Source organism: Talpa occidentalis, unplaced genomic scaffold (assembly GCF_014898055.3).
Source record: "Talpa occidentalis isolate TD23 unplaced genomic scaffold, MPIMG_talOcc4v2.1 talOcc4.14, whole genome shotgun sequence".
NCBI lineage: Eukaryota > Metazoa > Chordata > Mammalia > Eulipotyphla > Talpidae > Talpa > Talpa occidentalis.
Genome location: NW_023601433.1, coordinates 46391534 through 46403368, shown reverse-complemented (window position 1 = coordinate 46403368; position 11835 = coordinate 46391534). Strand labels below are relative to the sequence as shown.

The 11835-nt window shown below is 38.5% G+C and overlaps 1 pseudogene; it reads left to right on the top strand.

Annotated features, from left to right (window-relative positions):
- Window positions 1-537: 537 nt before the first annotated feature.
- LOC119244148 (forkhead box protein N2-like) lies at window positions 538-2633 on the top strand (annotated as a pseudogene).
- Window positions 2634-11835: the final 9202 nt, after the last annotated feature.

The following is an 11835-nucleotide window of genomic DNA, read 5'->3' as shown; positions in this document are numbered from 1 at the left end:
ATGGAACTAGAAGGAATTATTCTAAGTGAAGTGAGACAGAACAAGAAAGATGAATACTGGATGGTTTCACTTTCATGTGGACTCTACAGAAATCAAACATAGGATCAGACAAAGACAAACTGTAAGGCTGACTCTTGAAAACAGTCCATGACAGATCTGTGACACTCAGGAGGGGAGGGAGAGGGAGATGAGAAGGGGAGAGTAGAGAACAGGGCAGAGGGGAGAGCATGGTGAGGCATAGTAGAGGACTGTGGGCAGTTTGGTGGTGGGAAATATGGTGGATGCATTTGAGGGGAGAAACCCTATATTATGAACAAATGAAGGATGTTAAAAAAAAAACAGTATAGTAAATTTCCATGTTACAAAATGAACAGATAACAAATCTGCATTCCTATATGCAAATAATAATAGAATATTAGAAGAGAAAGAAATCAAGAAAAATCTCATTTGTAGTAACATAACTTGCCTTTTCACCCACCCACTCTTCTGGGAAGTCTGTTGGATTCTGGGCCTCTGCCCTTTGGGCTCTGAGAGTAAATGTGTCCAATAATTGGAATAACTCCAGGGGAGAGAGCTGAAACTCCAAGAACTGAAAAAGTTGCGGGATTAAGCCAGATTTACAAAATGGGAAACTTACCTGAAGCTGTTGATACTGCCAGGCTAAAGGCCACAGTAGTGGATAGTGATTAAGCAGATAATGAATTTACAAACTTGAATTGGCTTCATGAAAGTATGAATCTTCTAACAAACTTCAGCTTTGGAGGTGAAGGGCTTCTATAGTCTATTGTATGACATAGAGGGAGATGATGTGCCATCATTTGGACCCTTTTGCTACCAGAATCCAGGAAAAAATTCACCAATTTTAGAGCTCCTAGAGTCCTTTATTCTCCTCATTTATGTGGCTATTGAACACTCTCCAATAAATGTTTGCCTGTCAAAGAAATTTATCACTGGATTTTGGATTGTTTTCCACATTTTGCTATTGTACCAACAGACTGGAAGAATTCTGTTTGTCACAATCTGTCCCTGAATAAATGTTTTCAGAGTGGAAAGAAGCAATGGGAAGATTAATGGAAAAGGTTCCTTATGGTGGATTGACCCAAAATACAAACCGAAGCTTATGCAGGCACTGAAAAAGGCAATGAAGCAATGATTCTCCTCAGCTTTAATATTTTACATCTCTCCTGCATCTCAACAAAGTGGCTTTTCATCTCTTGTTACTTAAGCTCTGTATTCAAGCAGAACTGCTTGTGAATCCTCAACGTACCTGATACTGATGCTGCCTCTGCAATGATGCTTTTAAATACTTCCATAGAACAAGGAATTTTAGAACGAGAAGTCTCTTCCTCTTAAAACAGAAATGCCCAAAAAAGCGAAGTTATCGCAATACATTTATTCATCCCAGTCCTGCACAATTAATTGCAAGAGACTGATTCATTACTCACCAGCATTGCTCCAAAAGACCATCATTACAGTGCAAGTATTATGGCAGCACAGCATTGAGCATCCAGGTCTAGGGAATCTTTCTTTCTTTCTTTTTTCTTTTTTTTTTTTTTTAAATTTATTTTTTACATCATTGTTCATTTTTAAACAATATTTGCTTCCCCTGCCCCTCAAGTGTAGTCCCCATAGAGTTTCATTTTATTTGTATATTTTTTACATCATTGTTCATTTTTAAACAATGTTTGCTTACCCCCCTCAGGTGTAGTCCCCATAGAATTCCCTTCACCAATGCATCTGTGCACCATCACCACTGTCCCCTGTGCTCCTCCCTCCCTCCTCCTCCCCTGCAGTATGTCTCTGATTTATAATTGTCTGTTTTTGCTTTGTTGTGTTATGTATTTTTTTAAGATTTATTTATTTATGCATACAAGAGCTGAGGTTCAGGCCAGAGGTGCAGGGGGTGAGATGATTCATCAGAGACAGAGTGGGGAGCAGAACAGGCAGATCACTGAAACACACTGAAACACACTGAAACACACTGAAACACACTGCTGAGGGGAGCATCTGGCGAGACAGGAGAGGTCTGCTGCGCCACGTGGGTTTCTTCCTGGCCGGCCGGGGATGGAACTCCTGCTGCAGCGGCTGCAGACTGCCTCATAGTATGGTGCTTAACCCCTGCGCCACCAGGGAGGCCCCGTATTTTGTATTATTATTATTTTTTTACACTAATGTCTTATTTGGTTTCTCTATATTCCTCCTATAAGTGAAACCATCCAATATTTTTCTTTTTCCTTCTGACTTATTTCACTGAGCATAATTTCTTCTAGCTCCATCCAAGTTGCTGCGAATGGCATGAGTTTTATCTTTTTTGATTGCTGAGTAATATTCCCTTGTGTATATATACCACATCTTCTTGATCTAGTCATTTGTTTTTGGGCATTTGGGTTGTTGCCAGGTTTTACCTATTATAAATAGTGCTTCAATAAACATAGGGGTGCAGGTGTTCTTTTGAATCAATGTTTTTGTGTCCTTTGGGTTGATCTCTAGGGTATCTTTCTTGCCATCTGTATGAAGTATATGAATTTATCCCAAAAAGTAACCATGTGGGTAGTGATGATGGTGAAGGATTTCGTAGATGTCTAGAAAGTTCCATTTGGTTACACAGGCAGAGGATACAGCAAAAATTCTAAGATTTAGAAAAGGCAATTTTCCAGTGTAGTTTCATTTGAGTATACTCTAATTCCTCTTGCAATGTTATCTTTATTATTATTATTATTTTACTTCACAGATATTGCAGAGCATTTATTGTGTAAAGAAATCTTTTAAAAAAAGAAAGACTTATTTTTTAAAAAATCAATGTAATTCACCACATCAACAAAAAGGAACATAAAAACCGTATCATCATTTCAGTAAACGTTGAGAAAGTATTTGATAAAATTCAATATCCATATATGATGAAAACCCTTGAAAAGCTAGGAAGATGTGGTGATATATATATATATATGTATATGCTTATATATATATTTATATATGTATACACACAATGGAATACTACTCAGAGATCAATAAAGATAAACTCATGCCATTTTCAGCAACATGGATGGAGTTGCATGGGATTATGCTAAGTGAAGTAAGTAGAAGGAGAAAGATATATACTGGATGGTGTCACTTATATGTAGAATATAGAGAAGCCAAATAAAGGGTCAGATAGAGACAAACATTTTAAAACCAATCCTTGAAAGCTGACAAAAGATTTGAGACAACCAGAGTGGGGAGGAGGAGGAGGGTTGTGGTTGGGGTGTGGAGTTAAGCACAATGGACTATGTGTGCTTTAGTGGTGAAAGTGTCACGGTGATTACTCCCAACCCTCCACTATTGGGAGACTCAATTGTACACTCAGATTTCTAGGAATTTGTACTGGTTTGCTTTTGTCTGTTCCTTTGTTCTGTTTATATTCCACATATGAGTGAAATAATCTGATGGTTGTCTTTTTCCTTCAGACTTACTTTGCTGAGTATAATGCCCCCACCAGTTCCATTCATGATGTCTCAAATGGCAAGAATTCAACTTTTAAAAAATAACTGAGTAGTGTTCCATTGTGTACATATAACACATCTTTTTTTTTTAAGATTTATTTATTTATGCATGCAAGAGCTGGGGTACAGGCCAGAAATGCAGGGGAGTGAGAGGATTCACCAGAGACAGAGTGGGGAATGGAACAGGCAGACTGACTGAAATACACTGCTGAGGGGAGCAGCGGGCAAGACAGGAGAGGTCTGCCTCACCATGTGGCTATCTCCCTGGCCAGCCAGGGATCTAACTCATGCTGCAGAGGCTGAGAATTGCTTCATAGTGCAGTGCTTAACCCCTTGCGCCACCAGGGAGGCCCCATATAGCACATCTTAATCCATTCTTCTGTTACTGCATACTTAGATTGCTTTCATAAATGGTTATTGTAAATAGTTCTGAAAAGAAATAGAAGTGTTTTCCTTCAAATTAGTGTTTTGAATTCTTTGGATTGAGACCAAGGAGAGGAATTGCTGGATCTATTGGTAGATCTAGCACATGGTACATCTATTTTTAATATATTTTTTAAAGTTTGTTATATTATTATTATTATTTTTAAAGATTTATTTAATTATAAAAGAACTGGGGTGCAGGCCAGATGCACGGGAGGGTGAGAAGATTCGCCAGAGACAGCGGGGAACAGAACAGGCAAAGTGACTGAAATACACTGCTGAGGGGAGCAGTGGGTGAGATAGGAGAGGTCTGCTGCACCATGTGGGATTTCTTGCCTGGCCAGCCGGGATCAAACCTGCACTGCAGAGGTTGTGGACAGCTTCACAGTGCAGTGCTCAACTGCCTGCGCCACCAGAGAGGCCCTATTTTTAATATTTTTAGAAGCCTCCATACTATTTCCCTTGAGGATGGACCAGGCTATATCCCAACCAACATCCTGAGGGTATCTATTCCTTCACAACTTTGCCAAAACTTGTTTCTGGTCATTTTGGTATAGATCATTCTTAAAAGGGTGAGGTGGTATCTCATTGTAGTTTTGATCTGCATTTCCCTGAATATAGTGTTTAATATTTTTATCATGTGCCTGTTGGCCATCTACATCTTTGGAGAAGTTTTAGTTTAGCTCTTTGGCACATTTTTAGTTTGAGTTTATGTTTTCTTTTACTTGAGTTTTAGGAGTTCTTTGTAGATCTTGGAAGGCAGTCTCTACTCAGATATAAGACGTGCAAATATTTTCTTGCATTTGGTAGAGTTGTTTTTTGCTTAATGATTGTTTCTTTTAATGTACAGAAGCTTTTCATTTTGATTTGTCCCATTAAATTATTTTTGCTTTTGTTTCCATTGCTGTTAGAATCATATTTCCAAAGACATCATTGAAGTCACGGTCTTTTACCCGTGTTTTCTTCTGTTATTTTGTGGTTTCAGATTTTCCATCTAAGTCTTTTGTCTGTTTTAAGTTAATTTTTGTGTGTGGTATGAGAAAATGCTCTAATTTTGTCCTTTTGCATGTGACAGTCTAGTTTTCCCAACACCGTTTGTTGAAGGATAATTTTTCTATTTTCTACTCTTGATGTCTTTGTAATTGGTTAACAGTATTACTATACCCTAGTAGTATAATTTGAAATCTGGAAGGGGGATTCCTCCATTCTTCATTTTTGTTAGGATTGCTTTCACTATTAGAAGTCTTTGTGGCTTTTCATAAATTTCAGCAATATTTCTTCTATATCTTTGATTGATAGGGATTGCATTGAATCTTTATATTGCTTTGGGTATGATGATCATTTCACAAAGTTTATTTTTCCTATCTATGAGCTGGGACTATCTTTTCATTTATCTGTGCCTTGTATTTATTTTAATAATGTATTATGATTTACATTGTGTGCTTTCTTCACCTCCTTTGTTTAGTCTTAGCTATTTAATTCTTTTTTTTTAAAGATTTATTTTTATTTATTTATACAAGCACTGGGTACAGTCAGAAGCGCGGGAGGGTGAGAGAATTCACCAGAGCCAGAGTGGGGAGCAGAGCAGGCAGAAGGACCGAAGTACACTGCTGAGAGGAGCAGCGGGCGGCAGGAGAGGTCTGCGCGCCATGTGGGACCCTCCTCTGGTGGCCGGGGAGCAGCCGGGGATCGAACCGGCGCTTCAGAGGCTGCGGGCAGCTTCGCAACCCAGTGCTCAACCGCTGCGCCACGGGGGAGGCCCTATTTAATTCTTTTTGATGTGAGAGTAAATAAAATTTTTAAAATGTTTTTCTCTTTTAATTCAGTATTTACATATAGGAAAGTAACCCATTTTTGTATATTGATTTTATAGTCTGACATTTTACTGTGTTGATTTATCGTTTTTAAAGATTTTTTAATGGCATTTGTAATGTTTTCTGTGTATATTATTGCGTCATCTCCAAATAGTGGTAGTTTTATTTCTTCTTTCCTAATTTGGATTCCCTTTATTTCTCTCTTTTGTCTAATTGCTCTGGCTAGGACTTTGAATACTATGTTAAAAAGTAGTGAACATGGCCATTATTGTCTTGTAGTTTATCTTAGAAGAATGGTCTGTTTTTTATGACAGGGTATGATGTTTGCTGTGGGTTTGCCATGTATAGCTTTTATTATTACACCATTTTTTGAGATTTTTTTAAATTATAGATGTTCAATCTTGTCAAATATACTCTTTACATCTATAATACCATCATATGATTTTTATCTTTACTTTTGTTGACACAGTGAATTGCATTGATTATTTGTAAATGTCAAACCATCTATGCAATCCTTTCAATAAATCCAACATGCTCAAGATGTATAACGCTTTTTATGTATTGTTGAATTCAGTTTGCTAAAATTTAGTTGAGGATTTTTGCATCTATTTTCATCAGGGATGTTGGTTGGCTATTTTCTCTTTTTGTAATGTCATTGTCTGCTTTTGATGTCAGAATAATAATGTTGGTCTCATAATGTGTTTTTAAGTATTCGCTCTTCTTCAATTTTCTGGAGGAGATACAGAAAGATAGGTATTATTTCATCCTTCAGTGTTTCATTAATGAAACTTCTGGTACTGATCTCCATTTCAATTTCCTTGATTGTAATTGATTGGCTCAGGTTTTCTTTCTTTCTTAATTTAGGCTTGGAAGGGTGTATGCTACTAAGTATTGTTCATTTCTTCTAGGTTATTCTACTTATATGCATTTAGATATCAGTGTAGTCTTTTATGATCCTGCTATATGTAAGATGTGTAGTGTAACTTCTTCTCTTTCATTTCTGAGTTCTTTCATTATTGGGGTTTTTCCTTTGTTCTTTGTGCGCCCTGCTAAAGGTGTCTGTTTTGTTTATTTTTTGAGAGAACCAGATTTTGTTTCCACTGATCTTTTGGACTGCCCTTTTTATTTCTATTTCATTTTTTTGTGTGCCAAATTTTAATATTTCCTTCCTTCTATTGGCTTTTTGTTTTATTTGTTTTTTTTCTAATTCCCACAGATATAAGGTTAGATTACTAATTTGAGATAATTTTTTGCTTCTTGATGTATTGTCTTTATTGCCCACATTCTTTTTTAGTGCACGTTTTTTGCTGTTTCCCATAGATAATGGTAACTCTTAGCTTCATTCTCATTTGTATCCAGGTATTTTTTAGTTTCTATTTTGATTTCCTCTTTAAACAGTCACTCTCCACGTGATTGAGTTTTGTTTACATGAAAAATGGGTGCTAAATTTTATCAAATCCTTTTTATACATCTATTATTTAAACAGCTTCTTTGTTTTCCTGGTCCATTGTATCTGTGAAGAAGCACTGCATGCAGAGAGAATATTTGGTAACATTTTTAAAATGTGTTGATGTGTGTTAATGACGTCTCTACTAAAATTTGTATTTTTATTTGTTTATCATCTCTTTTCTCCTTCTTTTGGGGGAAAAAAGTCATTTCATGTGAGCGCAAGCACCATAAATCGCAATGAGTTGTCCACTTGGATTTCTGGATTCTTCAAGCCAATTGATGAGTTTAGGAATACCCTAGACTGGTCAACCAGAGACCTCTAGAGCTATATGAAAGCAGTTCTCTCTGTTGTCCACAACTGATAATTTTAATTTTAATTTTTTTAAGATTATTTATGCATACAAGAGCTGGGGTATAGGCCATAGATGTGGGGGGTGAAAGGATTCACCAGAGACAGAATGGGGAGCAGAATAGGTGGACTGAGTGAAATACACTCCTGAAGGGAGCAGTGGGTGAGACAGGAGAGGTTTGCTGTGCTGTGATAGTAGCTCCCTGGCTGGGGATTGAACTCATGCTGCAGTGGCTGCAGATAGCTTCATAGTGCTATGTCTTATCCCCTTGCACCACCAGGGAGGCCCCACAACTGATTATTTTAAACCTAAGCCACTGATGATTGTTTTAAGAGAATGGTGTCAATACCAAAGAAATTAAGGTAAACTGAAAGATTTTCTTGACATTATTTGAGTGTTTAGATTCCATTGTGTGTTAAGTGTACTTCCAGATTTCTTCCCAATTTCAAGGGCCAGTAAATAATATCTTTGTGTTAAGGTTAGTTGGAGTTAGTTAGTCTCTTCTGACAATATGAAAAATCCTAAGTGACATAACACTCAGGGAAAATAGAAAAATCTCTAGCATTTTTATACATTACAGTGTTCAAATCAATAACATATATTGATCTCAAACAAGCAGGAAAGAAGCAGTTAAGACTTTGAGCTTCTGCCTTTCACAAATCCAGAGGATGCTATCAATATACAAGACAATGTGAAGGGCACCCCTATATTGTGTGGCACTACAAATACAATCTATTAAGGTAGAAGGGGTTTACCATTGGAATAAAAAAACCACTCTTTCACTAAGAGAATTTTAATCAGTTTCCTCAATCCTCTGGTGAATTATTCTGTCCCAAATAGATTAAGATGAGGAGAAGAATCCTTTGTGTTTGGAAGCAGGTAGAGGAAAGGCAGCACCACACAGAGGGGACAAACAGCTCTCTCCCCTACCACTTGTGTGATCATGCATGGGCAAATGCACTGTTTTAATCACCTATTCTGTGAAACAGAGGTGATGGCATTATCTATTTTTTTGATCCATTTATTAATGTAAGGCAAGATTTTATTGTACAAATGAGAAAGAACCACCTTTAGCTCTGCAGAATATCACAGATGATTCAGGAACTAAGATCCTACATTAAACTTATGGTCTTCTAATATAATTATCTAGAAATGGTCACTAAATATCATTTTTATTTTCTTACATTGATTTTAATTTTTCTACAATATTTGATTTCTCCCCTCAGGTGTCATCCCTATAAATCTCCCATCACCAGGCTCCCTGGTGCTCTCCCCTCCCTGTTTTGACCCCCTCCCTCCCCCTCCCCTACTGTATGCCTCAGATCTGTAGTTTGGATGATAGTGTCTATTCATAATAAGGGGATGCCAGTGAGGCATGTAGGTCAGTACTGAGCACGTGGCAGTGTTCAGTCAATGTTAGCTATTTTTAACAAGTCAATTGAGGGCCATTTCTGTTTCATATTCACCAAGTGCCTTTAGGCTGTTGACTAAAACACAGAAGGAGATAGGAAAGTTTAGGCATGTGGATTTCACAGTTCTATTTGTTACAAGTTATGTTCCCTTTAAATTATGAGATTCTACTTCCTTTCCTTACTTAAAATATCCCACAGACATCTTACTTGTGTTACTTGCAAGGAACCCTTTTTTTGTTATGAATTATCAAGGAGAGGTGAGAACTTAACCATTGAAAAAGAGGGGTTAATTTCTTAAAAGCTAGTCTGACTAATAGATCTACTCATATAATACTTGCCTGCTGGGAATCTTCACTCCAGTTAAGGAGCCAAAATACAAAATTCAGGGATAACTAAACGATACTGCAGAGTTCATTCAGAGAACAAGACTCATGGTGAGTCAACAAGGAGCTAAGATTTATTGTGGATGAGCAACTGCAGCAGTGTGTGTGTGTGTGTGTGTGTGTGTGTGTGTATGTGTGTGTGTGGATGTGGGGTATGTGAGGGGGAAACAGTGTCAGAGAGATCACCCATAAGCCAGGAACCCTGACAGACCTGAAAGAATCAGTCACTTTAGTTTTCTTATAAACATTTGAGGACCTGGGCAGAGACAAGAAGTATTTATTATTCAAATTAAAGTGTGTTTTTGTGAGATTTGCAGTGTGTGTCTGAATTCACTCCCTGGATTTGGATTTGGCATTTCTTCCCAGACTGGTCTACTCTCTAGTGGAAATGAAGGGAAAACTCTCTATTAGATCATTTGCTGAAAAAGAAATTTCTGTGGAGGAAAGCAGATGAGGACAACTTGATAGCAATAAGCTCTTGAATTATTAACTTGTATTCCTATCTAGACTTTGAAGCTTCCAATCTGCTGATTATTCGCTTTCAGGAGAATTTTGGCTTTCAGTATAGCCACTGTTAACCAGTAAGCAACTGTTAACCAGAGCAGGAAGACTGGAAAGGTGTTCCTTTTAAACACCATCTACTCTAATAGATGGAACTGAAATGTGTTCCTTTTAAACACCATCTACTCAAGTACCTTGACAGTTATAAATAAGCATCCTTTTAAGGCATGATAGTTGGCCTGTGTTTTGCTCATTAATTTTTTTTGAAAGAGGAAATGATTTACTACATATGTAAGTAGGGAATTGATTTAATAGTGCTCATAGTTGAGGTCTAAAGTTACTCACTTCAAATATTTCCTGTTTTTGTGAGAGTTGCACAATACTAGTTAGAAATAGTATATATTTTTTCCCCTCAATACTAGTTAGAACTAATATATTTATGTTTTCTCATTGGCTTAAAATGGTGTAGTGGCAGGAATGGCTATGGAGCAGGTTTTCTGATCCAGCAGACAGGGTAAAAGAGGACTCCTGGAACCCTCAGTGGCTTTTGAAGGCTTTTATTGGGATTTACCGGGTACATGGCAGGCAGGTATGCCGGGGGGGGGGGGGGGGGGGGGCGAGGCTGGCAGGCCTCCCAGCCCCCAGGAAGTCTTCACTCTGTCTGGGCTCTCTGGTGATCTCTGCTGCTCTGGTTCTCCTGCTTCTCTTCTCTCGGCTTCTGCTGGCGTCCCTGTGACGCCGCCCTTAAAAGCCCAGTCTCAGCCCAGGTGAATCCCATCTACCTATGCCGACACCCTACTCCAGGTGCCCGCCATCAGGCATGCATTCAGGACCGCAGGATTCCGTCATCTATCCTGATGGCGGGAGGGCAGAAAAGCCTGATACTTTTTACCTTACCCTACAAATGGAAATTGAAATATTGAAATACAAAAGGTAGAGGTGAGCTGTTTGTAATTAGACAGTCTGGATGCTGACTTCTAATATAGAAGCCTTTAAGTTCACATGTTTCTTCTGGCCCTGCAATAGACTGCAATTAACTGACTTTGTGAAGAATATGTCTGATAGACACATTTTAGACTCTTTGCAAGTATAGATTAAGAGACTGGCAGGGTGAAGCTTACTCCCACCCAGTGTTACTATCAACCAGGATATCCTTAGGACAACTGAAATTCAGGGAAGGGTTAAAACAACTATAATAGTCAAGAAGTGTACTTTAATGGAGAGCATCACATTTTTCTTAAGCATTGTGACTATAACCAGGGGGTTATTGACAATGGTCCTATCCTCAAAAATACTATGATTCAGCAAGAAGAACTACCTTATGATCCAGCTATTTCATATCTGAGTATATATCCAAAAGAAATGAAATCAATATCTCAAAGAGATCTTCAATCTCATGTTCACTGCAACACTTCTCATATTAGTCAAGATATTGACACAACTTAAATATTCTTCAACAGAATGAATGGATAAAGAAAATGAGAACATAAATGTGTATAATGCAATAGTCTTCAGCCATAAAAGAGAAGGAAGGATAGCCTGTGTAGGGTAAGGTAAAAGTATCAGGCTTTTCTGCCCTCCCGCCATTAGGATAGATGAGGGAGCCCTGTGGTCCTGAATGCATGCCTGATGGCGGGCACCTGAAGTGGGTGCACCTGGGCTGAGAGACTGCGTTTATAAGGGCGGCATCAACGAGGACGCCAGCAGAAGCCAAGAACGAACAGAAGACGAGAGAAGAAGAGAAGCAGAGAGAATGCCAGGAGGCCAGACAGAGTGAGGATTTGCTGGGGGCTGAGAGGCCTGCCAGCCTCCTGGACCCCCAGCACCCCTGCCTGCTGTATACCCAGTAAATCCCAATAAAAGCCTGAAAAGCCACTGAGGGCTCCAGGACTCTCTCCTCCTTTACCCTGTCTGCATGGGATCATAGAGAACCTGCACAGTGGCCCATTCCTGCCCCTACAGCCTGCCATCTGCAACAACATGGATGAATGTAGAAGACATCATGTTAAGGTAAACAAGCCAGA